This window comes from Typopeltis vanoorti, chromosome 12, assembly GCF_054136105.1.
Source record: "Typopeltis vanoorti isolate ZY-2024b chromosome 12, IOZ_Tvanoo_1.0, whole genome shotgun sequence".
NCBI classification, from domain to species: domain Eukaryota; kingdom Metazoa; phylum Arthropoda; class Arachnida; order Uropygi; family Thelyphonidae; genus Typopeltis; species Typopeltis vanoorti.
In genome coordinates, this window is record NC_143560.1 from 24,317,386 (window position 1) to 24,330,716 (window position 13,331).

The 13,331-nt window shown below is 38.1% G+C and overlaps 1 protein-coding gene across 1 annotated transcript in view; it reads right to left on the reverse strand.

Moving 5' to 3' along the window:
• Window positions 1-13,331, reverse strand: part of LOC150100631 (fibrillin-1-like) — a 1,594,375-nt gene that overhangs the window by 1,408,150 nt on the left and 172,894 nt on the right. The gene's annotated exons all lie outside the window — the stretch shown is intronic.

A 13,331-nucleotide genomic window follows, 5' to 3' on the forward strand; every position in this document is an offset into this window, starting at 1 on the left:
ATGATGGTTAGCATGGGTTTGTGAAGGGCAAGTCTTGTTTTAGCAATCTGCTTATGTTTTGTGATAAGGTGATGAATGTGTTGAATAAGGGAGATTCATATATAATACTTTTCTTGGACTTTGCAAAAGTATTTGATAGATTACCACATCACAGATTGGTGCAGAATATAGGGTTAGATAATAAATTGATTAGATTGATTGAAGATTGGCTTTCTGAATGATATCAGCAAGTTGTGTATGATGGAGCAGTAATATCCCTATAAGTGGTGTGCCTCATGGTTCTGTTCTTGGGCCACCACTGTTTAACTTATTTGTTAATGATATTTCACGTGGACTGACTGGGAATCTTCAAAGATTTGCTGATGATGTAAAGTTAGGTAGTATTGGGAGTATTGCTGATGTTAATTCTCTACAGGAAGATTTGAATAGACTTTTAGCCTGGATAAATGAGTGGGGGATTGCAGTTTTAATATTAATAAATGAAAAGTGTTACACTTTGGTATACAGAGATATAAGACTACGTATTGTATTAGTGAATGCGTTCTTCAGGAAGTGGATGAAATTCATGACCTTACAGTGATGGTAGACAATGGACTAAAGTTCTGAGGGTGCATTGCAAGTGTTGTGAAGACTGCACATTGTATTGCTGCTATGATAAAAAGTACATTGGGAAATGATATTATTACACCCTCTGTTCAAAAAGAAACCGAACTTTTCGAAAATAGAAGGAACTAGTGGCGCCACCTTTTGTGTCTTTTTGTTGTCAAAAGCGGCAATCTTCATTAGTGTTGTGTCAACTGTTTATGATATTTGTTTCATTAGAAGCCGAGTTATAGTGCCAAGAGTGACAGTGTGTTTTGACAAACGGTCAGAAAATGAGTTTAAAACAGAGAGCTGCGATTGACTTTTGTGTTAAACTTGGTAAAAGTGAAATGCATCAAATGTTTCAAAAAGCATACGGTGATGAATGCCTATCCCATACTCAAGTTTACGAGTGGTTTAAGTTGACCGATGACCAAAAAATGTATCCAATTGAACACTGCAAGGACCTCATTAAAACCACTCATAAGTACTCATACTTCCTTGAAACAATCGTTACTGGTGACAAAAGGTGGTGTTTTGAGTATGAGCCCAAAACAAAGCACCAGAGTGCTGAGTGGAGACCACCAGAAGAGGAGTATCCAAAAAAAAAGTCACTTGGAGAAGTCAAAAGTAAAGACAATGCTGATTTGTTTCTATGATTTCAATGGTGAGTTTAATCTCAAAGTTTTGAAGCAACTGATAGCGAGAATTCGTCGTGTACGGCATGAATATCGTGATGCAGGCAGCTGGTTACTTTTGCACGATAATGCACCATCTCATTGTTCGAACATTGTGAGACAGTTTTTGAGCAAAAACCAAGTTTGTGCTATATTCACCTGATTTGGCATCCTGTAACTTCTTTCTCTTCCCCCGACTTCATTTGCCAATGAAAGGAAAGCGATACAACACTATTGAAAATGTTCAAGCGGCATAACTACGTCAACAGCATCCAAAAAACCGATCTAAAAACTCATTTAACGAATTAATTGACCATGCCAATGCTGTATTGAAGCTGAGGAAGAGTATATTGATTGAAATAAATTATTTGAATAATTATAATTGGTCTGTGTTTTATTTTCCATCAAAAGTTCAGTTTCTTTTTGGACAGAGGGTGTATTATTATTATCTGAACACCTCCATGGAGTCAAAGACTCATCATGGGAGGTCACTCCCAATCATACACACAGCTCATCACACTGTGCCTTAAATACATTCACATTCTCTACAATCAACACTCTCAAACAAAACATTCCAATTACTCTCCATGAAAAAAAAAAACATGTTCCTCATTCCTTTGGTCACACTCTCCTTATACAGTTTCCAGGGTTGACCTCTTGTTCTTTCTCCTCCCCTTCTCCCAACATTCTATGAAAACCTCTTTAACATTAATCTGATATTCTTATCAGATTAAAGTTAAGATATCTTCCCCTGCTATACAATAGACTCTTTACAATACCTTTTCATCCTTTTGAAACCAGGTGACCAAATCTGTATACAGTAGTCCATAAGTGGCGTAATCAAGGAGTTATATGATGGTCCTGAAAACAGTGATAAGGAGGTAGTGCCACCTCTATATAAGGTACTGGTCTAACCAAACATGGACTGTGTTCAAATTTGGTTGCCTAGTTTTCAGTGTGATGTGGAAACACTAGAGGGTCCAAAGATGAATGACCAAAGTGATATCGGAACTCTGGAGTGTTGGTTATGCAGGGTGGTTAAGGGAATTTGGATTACAGATTACATTTTATACATGTGTCACCATTGGCCACTATCTGGCTAATTCATTCATTCCTCTCTCTTTCCATAGTATTATAATAGCAAAACTATATGGAGTGTAAGGAAGTACTGAATTTGTAAATGGGGTCCCATAAATCTGGATGGTTTTATTAACATGAATGGGGTTTCATTTGCTAATGTTTGTTAAGAATGCCATATAACTGACAGTACAAACCAGTGTTTCTTACACTTTTCAAGACTGCAGAACCCTACAGAAAAATTTCTTTTTTGCAGAACTCCTATGAAGTAATATTTGTAGTAGTAAGGCTTATACGTTGGTTATTCATAATGATATTACTTAAGGAAGTTTACAACATACCTCTATGAAATTTCCATTAAAAAAATTATAGGAAAAGAAATTATGAAAATAATCAATAAAACATGATAAATATTATTACAAATAACAACAAATTAACTTAATCTATTCTAGAATTAAGTCAATTTAATAAAAAAATATTCACTAACTAAATGCACAAATCTATAAGAAATATGAGCCTGCATCAAACGACATAAATTCTCAATGTTTTATGTAATGATTGTTAAAGAAGTTCTTGAAGTTCTTGTCAAATTCAACCTATTTCCATGTTTCGTTAGGGATACAGTGCCTGATTAGAATCCACTTTAACATATGTTGAAGGAAAATGGAATCATATATGACATTTCATTTAAAGGTCTGCATTTGCTATTAAATTTTATCCAAAATTTATCAAGTGATAAAATTTTCATCAAAATGTTCAATGCTGTGTCTGACAAAAGATCTGCCAACATATTACAGCATCTTCTTTATTTGATCAGAGAGCATTAGTTGTACCAATAAAACTGAACAGTCCTTTGTACTCCAAAACTCAATTGAGGGTGGCGGGGGGAGAGTCTTCTCTTGGGTCCTGAGATGAATAATAGACATCAAATCTAGTGGCAACATGATCATTTTTAGCTTGGTCAGAATGGTAATCTTCATTCCATTTTTTTGCCTCATTCATTTGGTTGGTTAAAGCACTGAACATATCAAAGCAGTTATTTTCAATTCTTTGGATTTAAAGTTGCATTTGTTTTTTTGTCCTTCTGTTTTATTATAACTACTAAATATCATTTTCTGTGTTCCCTGAGATAAATTAAACTCACTCAGAGCTTGAAATATATCTGCAAGATATCCCACGATGAGTTTTTGACTCCATGGAAGCCTGAATAATAATAATAATAATAATAACATAATTCAATGTTCATTAAAAACTATGCCCACTATGTTTTTGGAGAATTGCACAAGGTCACAGTTTGTTTAAGGGAGCTGGAATTTATAAAATTTACTGTTTAAACAGTAAATACATGATTCAACTCAACTCATAACATTTCTCATTGTGTAACTCAGTGTATCACTTTATCAAATGAAAAGGTGCAAAAGAATATAATGAAAGAAAAACAGGTAAAAGAGGTGATGAGTGATTTGAGAATAGTAGGGTATGCAGAGTGTATTGTTAGAGGATTGGTTAATAAGAGAATCCATAAAGGCTGCTCTCCAGGAGGAATAATCAGCAAGATAATTCATGTTTTAGACATGAGAAGGAAACAAGCAAGAGAATTAGTGGTGGTTGTGTGGGACAAATGATTTAAGTGAACAGAAGGAGAATGTAAGAGCAGATATCAAGTGGTTATTAAAGAGAATGAAAGATCACAGTATATTGGGAAAGGATGTCAGTGTGTTAACAAGGTGTGGCAATGATTAGCTGAGACAGAGAGTCAGAATCATGAATGGTACGATGGCAAACCTGTGTGAGGAGAAGAGAGAGTGTAGTTTGTGGACGTATGGCATATATTTGATGGAAGAATGGAATTATACAGATATGATAGACTGCATTTGAATGGCTTTGGAGTTAGTGAACTAGAGAAACTGTTGTTAGATGGAAGTGCAGTGTGTGATGAAAGTAAGAGATCTGAAGTAAGAGGTGAAGTGAAAGATAAGGAGAGTGGAACTGAAGAGGCTGAATTGCTTGGAAATGAGAACTTGTTAATGAGTGCTTAGCAATGATGGGCAGCATGAGAGATGAATAGTGAATAGGAATGGAAGAGGAACAGGGAAATGGAACACGAGTGGGAAAGTTGAGACTGAGTGGATGTATGCGATAAGTGGTAATAAAGATGATTGGACAAGGGTGAGTGTGGCGGAAAGATCACAACTAGTAAGTGGCTTGTATAGGACTGGTTATATTATTATTATTTATATGGGCACTCCATGGATTCAAAAAACATCACAGGAGATCAACTCCATCCATGAAGACAGCACCTATCATACATCTCCTTAAACCTATTCACTGTTAAGGTGCTCACAACCACCTCTGGCAATCCATCCAACTTATTCACTCTCCAAGTAAAAAACTTAGTCTGCGTACCCTTACAAACCACACTCTTAGTCAACTTCCAGATGTGACCCTTGTTTCCCCAATACTCCTCATGTACTGAAAAATTTCTTCAGTGTCAATCTTATAGAATCCCTTTAGTAACTTATAAGTTTCTATCATACCTCCTGTCCTCTATTTCTTCTTCTTCTGCAGCTTGTCCCACTTAAGTGGGGTCACTATTAATGATGAGTCTCCTCCACATCCTCCTGTTCTGGGCTGTCACCAAATCCAAGTTCTTCATCCTCAAGTCCTCTTCTACCATCTCCCCCATCTCTTCTTTGGCCACCCATGCTTCCTCCTTCCTTGCACATCCATCTGCATGACCTTTCTTCCCACATATTCATCCTCCCTCTTAATCACATGACCAAACCATCTCAACCTTGCCTCCTGTATCTTCGCTCCTAAGCTCGTAACTTTCACTGTTCCCCTCACATAATTATTTCTCAGATGATCCTTTCTGGTCACACTGCACATCCACCTAAGCATTCTCATCTCTGCTACCTCCATCCTACTGATGTTATTTTTCCTCAGGGCCACAGTTTCCATAGCATACGTCATAGCTGGCCTCACTACTGTCCTATAGATTTTACCTTTCAGATTGATTGGCATCCTCATCGCATAGCACTCCAGCCATCTCTCTCCAGTTCCTCCAAACTGCTTATATCCTGCATCCCACTTCCTTCTCAGCCCCTCCATCTTCTTCCACTGTTGAACCTAAGTATCTAAAGTCCCTCACCTTCCTGATGACATTTCCTTCCAGCTCCAGATGTCTCCTGGCCGCCATCCACTTTGCAACACATACACTCTGTCTTACTTCTGCTCAGTCTCATACCCCTCTCTTCCAGTACTTTCCTCCATCTTTCCAGTTTAGCTGCCACTTCTTCTCTTGAATCTGCACACAGCAAGATGTCATCTGCATACAACATTGTCTAAGGTGCATCTTCTCTCACCCCCTCCATCACCGCCTCCATCACAATATTAAACAGAAGCAGACTTAATGCTGACCCTTGATGCAAGCCAACTGTTACTTGAAAACTTTCTGTCTGTCCCAGATAGGTCCGAACTCTTCTCTTCACATTTCTGTACATCTCCTGCACCAACCTGACATATTTCTCTGGTACCTTCTTCTCCCTCAGACACCTCCAGACTTCTTGCCTTGGCACTCTATCGTATGCTTTCTCCAGATCAATAAACACCAGATGTAGCTCTCATTGTTTCTCTCGAAACTTTTCCATCATCTGCCATAACCCAAAGATAGCATCTGTCATTGAAAATCCAAGAACCCTTTCTAGGATTTTCATTGTGTGGGACATCAACTCTACTCCTCTGTAATTCTTACAGTCTTGTGCATCCCCTTTACCCTTGTAGATGAGGACAAGAGTACTTTCCCTCCATTCCTCGGGTATATTTTCCTGTTGGCAAATTTTCATGAACAGGTCCCACAGCAGGTCAATTCCCTCTTCCCCCCAGTGCTTTCCATGCCTCCACTGGAATCCTGTCTGGGATCAACGATTTTCCATTCTTTATCCTCTTCATGGCCTCCTTCACTTCCACTCTACTGATGTTCTGCACCATCCCCTCAGAAGGCTGCCCATCTTCTCTGTGAGTCCTTACATTTTCCTCATTCAAAAGTCCCTCAAAGTATATTCTCCATCTGTTTCTTATGTCCACATCCCTCTATAATACTCTTCCTTCAGTGTCTTTGATCTGCTTCACATGTAAAGTGTCCTTTGCTGCTTTATTTCTACATTTTGCTAGTTGGTAAATTTTTCCTCTGTCCTTCCTTTGTTTCTAATTGATCATACAGATCTTGATATGCCATGGCCTTCGCCTGTGCCACAACTCTCTTGGCTTCTTGCTTTCTCTCTGTACACCTCTCTGTCCTCTTCCACTCTTGACTCATTCCATTCTGCTTTGCCTTCCTCTTAGCTGTCACTGCTTCTTGTACATTATTATTCCACCACAACCCTCCTTCTGCTCTCTAATCTTTCCAGATATCTCCCCAAGCACCTCGATTGCACAGATCAGGATTACTTCTGAATTATGTTTCCACCAATGTTGTACACTTTCCAGTCCATCCGAAATCCTCTCTAACACCCTCTCCCTAAAACGATTCCTCACACTCTTCTTTTAAGCAAAACTACTTAATTGTCTTCATCCCATGGCTTCCAGAGATTCTTATCTTTGATCTTATTTTAAAGTCTGTGAACAGCAGTTGGTGTTGCTGTGCCACTTAATCTGTTGGAATTACCTTACAATTTGTCACAACCTTAAGATGTTTTCTTCTAGTCAAAATATAGTCAATTTGTGAACTGTTGTTACCACTCCTAAATGTTATCAAATGTTCTTCCCTCTTGTAGAAAAACGAGTTCACAATTGCCAGATCAAACGCTACTGCAATGTCCACAACCCTCTCTCCTTCCTGGTTCATCATTCCCACTCCGTGGCCACAATGCACCCTTTTACAGTCTCTATTCTGTCTCCCTATGCGTCCGTTCAAGTCTCCTCCGACAATCACCATCTCGTTTTCTTCCAATTCCCTCATTTCTTCATCTAACACATTCCAGAACTCATCTTTCTCCTCTGCTGTACAGCCAACTTGCGAGGCATATACACATAAGACAACCACCTGGTCTTCTCCAAGACCCAATTTCATTCGCATGATCCTGTCGTTCCTTCTACCTACTTCCAGTACTTCGCCCTTCATTCTGCCACACACCACAATTCTGACACCATTTCTTCCCTCTTTATTCACTCCAGAGTAGAACAATTTATATCCATCTCCCAGTTCCTTCGCCTTTTCCCCTTCCACCTTGTCTCCTGCACAAATAAAATGCCCAACCTCCAAACTTCCACTTCCTCATCATGTCTGCCACCTCTCTTCTCCTTGCAGTCATGCTTCCAACATTCAGTGTTCCCACTTGCAACCTGCTGGGCTCGCTTCTTTAACTGCACCCACCCTTGATGCAGTAGCCCTCGTCCACTTCTCGCAGCTGTAGGACTAAGTGGCTGCCCAACACTTAAGGGGTATGCCCTAGTCCTTATATCACTTTCTCTTTGACTCATTAGATCATAGCTAGAGCTGGCAGTGAAGTTTTACGACCGGATGTCCTTTCTGATGTCAACCCTTGCCATTTATCCGGGCTTTGGGATCGGCACCTATTGAGGCTAGCTTGCCTCCTTTGGTGGCTGCATAAGACGAAATGACTTAGAAAGATAGGAAAGATTCACCCCTAGCCCTCAAATAGCATTGGGGGAAGGAGCAAGAAGAGGAGAAAGAAGCAAAGAAAGAAGGGGAGGGACCAGTCTACAGATAATATTACAGATGTATATTACATGAAGTAAGGCATGGTCCAGCATCAGGTACCTCGTGTTTGCCATGCCCGTACTCACTAAAGTGAGCCCTTGAGGTAGATGATAGGTAGAGTATTTCCTGTCCTCTACCTATCATCTAAATTCTGCCACCAAAACACCCTCAATCTATCCTCATACAGAACATTCCACAGTCCTGACACCAGCTTGGTCACTCATCTCTGAATCCTCTCCACCACCTCCCGATCCCCAAGAAACACGGGTGACCAAATCTGTGCACAGTAGTCAACATGTGGCTGAATCATAGCCTTATAAAGAGGGATAATAAGTTCCATATAATAACCTATCTTTACTTGTCAATGTGTTCTTCAGCTTCATAACCTCATGAGCTATTTTACCAACTCTTGCAACATGTCCCCTTAATTCAATTCTCTTTCTACCATCACCTACAGATCCCTAGCCTCATCAATTTACTGTAGTACCATCAATTTGATATGAAATGTGTAATATTTTCATCCCAAAGTGCATTATCTTACATTTTGCAGCATTGAGTTGACAACCATTGTTCTTTTCCCACACTGCCAATTTATTTAAATCATCCTGTAAGAGATCTACATCACCTTTATCAACTATTGCCTACACTGATTGTGCTAATCTACTGATGCATGTCATTCACATCTTCTGGACTCCCAGGTCTATAGCAGAAATCAACAATATATTTTGTCCAATTGGCCTCTATGTTACAACAGACTAAATGAACAATTTTCATCAGATCAACAATCTTTAACTTCAGTTTTTGTTGACTGAAGTTCTTCAGCTATCCTTGATAATACCTCCTGCCGTATTTCTTCTGTCTTTTCTGAAAAAACATTCTATTTCTGTAACTACATCATTCTCTGACAACCAAGTCTCACTGAAGCCAATACTAAAAACTCCTCTCCTTTATTTCTGATACTTCAGGTATTTGCATTTCAACATCCCCTTGGGCCCACAGTTAACCTTATATAATGTCATTACCTGCCAATATAGATCTAAAATGAACTACTGTGTTTATTTACAAATGCTAGGAGCATCAGGAATTATAGAGATGAAATTGTTTCACTGATTCAATTTCCAAAATCATTGGAATAAGTGAAACATGGTTCAATGAAGATGATATCCTAACAAGAATAGAAATGGAAGGATACAGTGTTTTTTGCGAGGATAGAAAGGATGAGATGGGAGAGGTAGCGCTGCTGATAACACTGGCCAACAAAAAAAAAATTTTTTCTGCTGATTATGATCTAACACTTGTTTTTTTACTAATTTCGGTGCGCTGATTTCAAATATCAAACCCATTTTTCTCTATCACGTCAGGTTTTCCCTCTATGGCATTTTCTTTTTGCTAATTTGTAAGTTTTTGATAGTTTTAAGGAGGCAGTACTATTTAGAGGATCAAAAAAATCGATTTTTTAATATTATTTTCTGAAAGTATGTACTTTTAAAAATCAGTTCCTAACTTTTTATCAAGAAATTCGAAAAATTCCCGAAGATATAGCCTATTATTCAAAGCGGTGCGCAGATCAGAATCGGAGCGCTCACCACTCTCGCTTCTTAGTAAACGAATAAATGCGTAAGAACCTGCAACGGCACATACTGGTGCTTTGAATGCGAGTGAGGCCGATAACTGACCTAATACATTTAGGTGATGAAAAGTAGGCCATGACAACTGCCTAAAACAAATGAATGCTATATGCGTCATAGCAGACAGAGAACAATCGAAATCGGTCAATCGTTAATTGGTCGTGAAAGTATGATGAGCGCTTATAACGTTTCAATAAAGTCTCTGGTTTTTTTTGTCTTGTTAATTGCATGTTAGTCGGCAGTGAAGAAAATACATCATGTCTACTACTCGAAATTGTGTCAATAGTGTAGATTCCTTCTGCTACATTTGTGGCAGCTTTACCGTTCCCGGTCAAAGGACAAATATCACTGATTTCGTTAAGAAAGTGTACTTTGCATACTTTGACGTAAAAACTGCAGATCAGGACAAGTCATGGGCTCCAAATAAAGTGTGTAAGTCATGTGCAGAAAATTTATGACAGTGGAGCAAGGGAAAACGCCAAAAATTAGCTTTTGGCATTCCAATGATTTGGTGTGAACCGAAAAATTACGTAGATGATTGCTATTTTTGTTTAGTTCAGATTTCTGGTTATAATAAGAAGAATAAGAAAAAAATTGTGTATCCAAATCTCGACTCAGCAATTCGGCCAGTTGCTAATTCGGCCAGTTGCTCATTCCAATGAAATAGCCGTGCCAATTTCTAAAGGACTTCCTTTACTTGAGAACGAGCATGATCGGGATATGTCAGATGTTCTTGAGGAGCAAGACCCGGATGTTGATTTAGACAATGAAAATTTAATTTCTAGTTCTGGACCGCAACGTTTTACTCAAGTGGGATTGAATGACTTAGTAAAAGATTTGGGCCTATCAAAGGAATCATCGGAATTGTTAGCTTCAAGATTAAATGAAAAAAACTTACTGGAGCAAGATATGAAGATAACTTTTTATCGTAGCAGGGAAAGTAATCTTGTACAATATTTTAAACACGAGTGTGGGTTGGTTTACTGTAACAATGTGTCAGGTTTACTAACTGAAATGAGTGTTGTACAATATCATCCAAATGAGTGGCGTTTATTTATTGACAGTTCAAGCAGAAGTCTCAAGTGTGTCTTACTACACAATGGGAATATTGGCTATTCAGTCCACTTAAAGGAAACATATGAGGACATTAAAAAGATTCTGAAATTATTAAAATATACAGACCATAACTGGATCATCTGTGTGGATCTTAAAATGGTGAACTTTTTACTTGGCTTTCAAAGAGGATATACAAAGTTTCCGTGTTTTCTATGCTTCTGGGATAGTCGAGCTAGAAACCAACACTGGAGTCAGAAACATTGGCCTCTTAGAATATCCTTAAATGTTGGAGAACAGAATGTTATAAATCAACCTTTAATCGACAGAGAAAAAATCATTTTTTCCACCTCTACACATCAAACTAGGTCTTATGAAGTAGTATGTTAAAGCTTTAGATTTACAGGGTGACTGTTTCCAATACATATGTGAAAAATTTCCACGACTTAGTTATGAAAAAATTAAAGCCGGTGTATTTGATGGACCGCAAATTAGAACTTTAATGAGAGACCCAAATTTCATGAACTCTATGAACGAAATTGAGAAAGAGGCCTGGACTTCATTTACGATGGTTGCGAATAATTTTCTTGGAAACAAAAAAGCATGCAATTACAAACACTAGTGGAAACAATGCTTGAAAATTTCCAGCGCCTAGGTTGCAACATGAGCATAAAGCTATTTCCTATACAGTCATCTTGATAGATTTCCAGAGAATTTAAGTGCTGTAAGCGATGAACAAGGCAAAAGATTTCATCAAGACTTAAAAACTATGGAAGATCGGTACCAAGGAAGATGGGATTCTCACATGATGGCCGACTACTGTTGGAGTATTCAAAGGGATTGCCAAAACAGAACACACAGCAGAAATTGCTACAAACAAAAATTTATTCCCTGAAACTCATGTGTAAGTAAAATTGTTATTTTTTTTATAAATATTCTTGTAATTTTTAATGAATATTGTTAAGTAGTTATGTATCTAATTATCAGCCTCTCTCGCATTCAAAGCGCCAGTATGTGCCATTGCAGGTTCTTATGCATTTATTCGTTTACTAACGAGTGAGAGTGGTGAGCACTCCGATTCTGATCTGTGCACCGCTTTGAATAACAGGCTATATCTTCGGGGAATTTTTCAAATTTCTTGATAAAAAGTTAGGAACAGATTTTTAAAAGTACATACTTTCAGAAAATAATATTAAAAAATCGATTTTTTTGATCCTCTAAGTAGTACTGCCTCCTTAAAAATATCAAAAACTTACAAATTAGCAAAAAGAAAATGCCATAGAGGAAAAACCTGACATGATAGAGAAAAATGGTTTGATATTTGAAATTAGCGCGCACCCAAATTAGTAAAAAACAAGTCTCATATAAAAGTCAGCAAAAATTGTGTTGGACAGTGTAATAGCATAGGAATTATGTCCACATAAGCTAGAAATGAAAGAGGAAAATAGTGGCAATGGTTCTTAGGAAGTGTGGTGTGTGTTGGAGGTTGACAAGAAGAGATATTTAGTTGAATGTTGCCATAAGCCAGGGAATTTGGAAGGTGGTGATGAAAAAATGTATAAGCAACTTCGGTTAGTGGACAAGGGTAGGGTGATTATTATGGATGATTTTAATTATGGCAGTATAAACTGGAATGAACAGATAGACATTCAAGAATAAGGAAAATGAATTTCTTGAGAGCTATCTTAAGCAGTATGTAAAGGAGGAGGACACACGAGGATTGAGAGTTTTATATCTGATCATTTCAGCCGAGGATGTGATTCTAAGTGGAGTTTTGCACTTCCAGTTGGTGAGAATGATCATGAAGTGATCACCTGGATTGCGACTAGCCAAATGAAGACTTCTGTGAGGAAAGGATATATGTGAAAGTACAATGCTGGTCATTATCACAAGTTTAGGAGACAGCTTGGAGCTATAGATAGAATAAGGAGTTGAGCAGTAAGGAAATAAATGCTGCTTGGGAACTGATAAAGAGATTCATAAAAGCATCAGTGTGTGAATGCATTCCAAAGTTCAAAAGGCTGAATAAGGTAGGTGTAAAATGGATGAATGAAAGGATCAAACATGAAATCTGGAAGAAGAAGGCACTTTGGAGGCAGCACAAGATTAATATTCAGTTGCATGAAGAGTATAAAGAGCAGGCTAATGTAGTGATTCAGTTAGTAAAGAGAACAAAAGTGCAATACAATCAGATATGAGTAAATCAGGCCAAAAAACCCCTCATGAGTTTTTTCGATATGTGGCAGGTAGAAGGAAGAATGATCGTGGTAGGGTGCTGTTAATGGATGAAAGCAGGAGATTGATGACTGTTGCAGACGACATAGTTCAGATGTTCAGTGAGTAGTTCATCAGGATGTTTTATCCTCAGTGTGAAATCAGAAGCTTAAGTGTAGAGAATGAAATGAGAGAAGACTTGATAGGGAGCGAGCAAGAGGTATATCAGGAGTTAAGTAAGCTAGATGTCAATAAGGCAGTAGGACTTGATGATATATTACCAGTCTTGAGGGAATGTTCTACAGAGTTAGAATTAGCTTTGGCCTACCTATTTAACAAGAGTAGTGCAATAGTACAAGTCCAAAGGAGTGAAAGGAA